The sequence below is a fragment of the Pseudophryne corroboree genome, unplaced genomic scaffold (assembly GCF_028390025.1).
Source record: "Pseudophryne corroboree isolate aPseCor3 unplaced genomic scaffold, aPseCor3.hap2 scaffold_259, whole genome shotgun sequence".
NCBI lineage: Eukaryota > Metazoa > Chordata > Amphibia > Anura > Myobatrachidae > Pseudophryne > Pseudophryne corroboree.
Window position 1 is genome coordinate 780,519 of NW_026969249.1, and position 3,800 is coordinate 784,318.

Consider the following 3,800-nt stretch of genomic DNA (forward strand, 5'->3'; position numbering starts at 1 on the left):
CTCACGGAATTTCTCATATGCCACAAAACCGTTGAAGCTCCTGTTCAAAAATCATGTCCGAAATCAACTTTTTTCCTCTCAGGGATTCATTTTGGGATGGTAACTAAAGTTTAAAGCAGAAATAGGGGCACTTTTAAAATTTTCATTTTTGACCAAAATCGATGGGTCCGGGGCTTAGGGAATTTCTCATATGCCCCAAAACCGTTGAATCTCCTGTTCACAAATCATGCTCTGAAATCAACTTTTTTCATCTCAGGGATTCATTTTGGGATGGTAACTAAAGTTTAAAGCAGAAGTAGGGGCACTTTTAAAATTTTCATTTTTGACCAAAATCGATGGGTCCGGGGCTTAGGGAATTTCTCATATGCCCCAAAACCGTTGAATCTCCTGTTCACAAATCATGCTCTGAAATCAACTTTTTTCATCTCAGGGATTCATTTTGGGATGGTAACTAAAGTTTAAAGCAGAAATAGGGGCACTTTTAAAATTTTCATTTTTGACCAAAATCGATGGGTCCGGGGCTTAGGGAATTTCTCATATGCCCCAAAACCGTTGAATCTCCTGTTCACAAATCATGCTCTGAAATTAACTTTTTTCATCTCAGGGATTCATTTTGGGATGGTAACTAAAGTTTAAAGCAGAAATAGGGGCACTTTTAAAATTTTCATTTTAGACCAAAATCGATGGGTCCGGGGCTTAGGGAATTTCTCATATGCCACAAAACCGTTGAAGCTCCTGTTCAAAAATCATGCTCCGAAATCAACTTTTTTCATCTCAGGGATTCATTTTGGGATGGTAACTAAAGTTTAAAGCAGAAATAGGGGCACTTTTAAAATTTTCATTTTTGACCAGAATCGATGGGTCCGGGGCTTAGGGAATTTCTCATATGCCACAAAACCGTTGAAGCTCCTGTTCAAAAATCATGCTCCGAAAAAAACTTTTTTCCTCTCAGGGATTCATTTTGGGATGGTAACTAAAGTTTAAAGCAGAAATAGGGGCACTTTTAAAATTTTAATTTTTGACCAAAATCGATGGGTCCGGGGCTTAGGGAATTTCTCATATGCCACAAAACCGTTGAAGCTCCTGTTCAAAAATCATGATCCGAAATCAACTTTTTTCATCTCAGGGATTCATTTTGGGATGGTAACTAAAGTTTAAAGCAGAAATAGGGGCACTTTTAAAATTTTCATTTTTGACCAGAATCGATGGGTCCGGGGCTTAGGGAATTTCTCATATGCCACAAAACCGTTGAAGCTCCTGTTCAAAAATCATGATCCGAAATCAACTTTTTTCATCTCAGGGATTCATTTTGGGATGGTAACTAAAGTTTAAAGCAGAAATAGGGGCACTTTTAAAATTTTCATTTTTGACCAAAATCGATGGGTCCGGGGCTTAGGGAATTTCTCATATGCCACAAAACCGTTGAAGCTCCTGTTCTAAATTCATGCTCCGAAATCAACTCTTTTCATCTCAGGGATTCATTTTGGGATGGTAACTAAAGTTTAAAGCAGAAATAGGGGCACTTTTAAAATTTTCATTTTTGACCAAAATCGATGGGTCCGGGGCTTAGGGAATTTCTCATATGCCACAAAACCGTTGAAGCTCCTGTTCAAAAATCATGCTCCGAAATCAACTTTTTTCATCTCAGGGATTCATTTGGAGATGGTAACTAAAGTTTAAAGCAGAAATAGGGGCACTTTTAAAATTTTCATTTTTGACCAAAATCGATGGGTCCGGGGCTTAGGGAATTTCTCATATGCCCCAAAACCGTTGAAGCTCCTGTTCAAAAATCATGCTCCGAAATCAACTTTTTTCATCTCAGGTATTCATTTTGGGACGGTAACTAAAGTTTAAAGCAGAAATAGGGGCACTTTTAAAATTTTTATTTTTGACCAAAATCGATGGGTCTGGTGCTCAGGGAATTTCTCATATGCCACAAAACCGTTGAAGCTCCTGTTCAAAAATCATGTCCAAAATCAACTTTTTTCATCTCAGGGATTTATTTTGGGATGGTAACTAAAGTTTAAAGCAGAAATAGGGGCATTTTTAAAATTTTCATTTTTGACCAAAATCGATGGGTCCGGGGCTTAGGGAATTTCTCATATGCCCCAAACCGTTGAAGCTCCTGTTCACAAATCATGCTCTGAAATCAACTTTTTTCATCTCAGGGATTCATTTTGGGATGGTAACTAAAGTTTAAAGCAGAAATAGGGGCACTTTTAAAATTTTCATTTTTGACCAAAATCGATGGGTCCGGGGCTTAGGGAATTTCTCATATGCCCCAAAACCGTTGAAGCTCCTGTTCAAAAATCATGCTCCGAAATCAACTTTTTTCATCTCAGGGATTCATTTTGGGATGGTAACTAAAGTTTAAAGCAGAAATAGGGGCACTTTTAAAATTTTCATTTTTGACCAAAATCGATGGGTCCGGGGCTTAGGGAATTTCTCATATGCCCCAAAACCTTTGAAGCTCCTGTTCAAAAATCATTCTCCGAAATCAACTTTTTTCCTCTCAGGGATTCATTTTGGGATGGTAACTAAAGTTTAAAGCAGAAATAGGGGCACTTTTAAAATTTTCATTTTTGACCAAAATCGATGGGTCCGGGGCTTAGGGAATTTCTCATATGCCCCAAAACCGTTGAATCTCCTGTTCACAAATCATGCTCTGAAATCAGCTTTTTTCATCTCAGGGATTCATTTTGGGATGGTAACTAAAGTTTAAAGCAGAAGTAGGGGCACTTTTAAAATTTTCATTTTTGACCAAAATCGATGGGTCCGGGGCTTAGGGAATTTCTCATATGCCCCAAAACCGTTGAATCTCCTGTTCACAAATCATGCTCTGAAATCAACTTTTTTCATCTCAGGGATTCATTTTGGGATGGTAACTAAAGTTTAAAGCAGAAATAGGGGCACTTTTAAAATTTTCATTGTAGACCAAAATCGATGGGTCCGGGGCTTAGGGAATTTCTCATATGCCACAAAACCGTTGAAGCTCCTGTTCAAAAATCATGCTCCGAAATCAACTTTTTTCATCTTAGGGATTCATTTTGGGATGGTAACTAAAGTTTAAAGCAGAAATAGGGGCACTTTTAAAATTTTCATTTTTGACCAGAATCGATGGGTCCGGGGCTTAGGGAATTTCTCATATGCCACAAAACCGTTGAAGCTCCTGTTCAAAAATCATGCTCCGAAATAAACTTTTTTCCTCTCAGGGATTCATTTTGGGATGGTAACTAAAGTTTAAAGCAGAAATAGGGGCACTTTTAAAATTTTAATTTTTGACCAAAATCGATGGGTCCGGGGCTTAGGGAATTTCTCATATGCCACAAAACCGTTGAAGCTCCTGTTCAAAAATCATGATCCGAAATCAACTTTTTTCATCTCAGGGATTCATTTTGGGATGGTAACTAAAGTTTAAAGCAGAAATAGGGGCACTTTTAAAATTTTCATTTTTGACCAAAATCGATGGGTCCGGGGCTTAGGGAATTTCTCATATGCCCCAAAACCTTTGAAGCTCCTGTTCAAAAATCATGCTCCGAAATCAACTTTTTTCATCTCAGGGATTCATTTTGGGATGGTAACTAAAGTTTAAAGCAGAAATAGGGGCACTTTTAAAATTTTCATTTTTGACCAAAATCGATGGGTCCGGTGCTCACGGAATTTCTCATATGCCACAAAACCGTTGAAGCTCCTGTTCAAAAATCATGTCCGAAATCAACTTTTTTCCTCTCAGGGATTCATTTTGGGATGGTAACTAAAGTTTAAAGCAGAAATAGGGGCACTTTTAAAATTTTCATTTT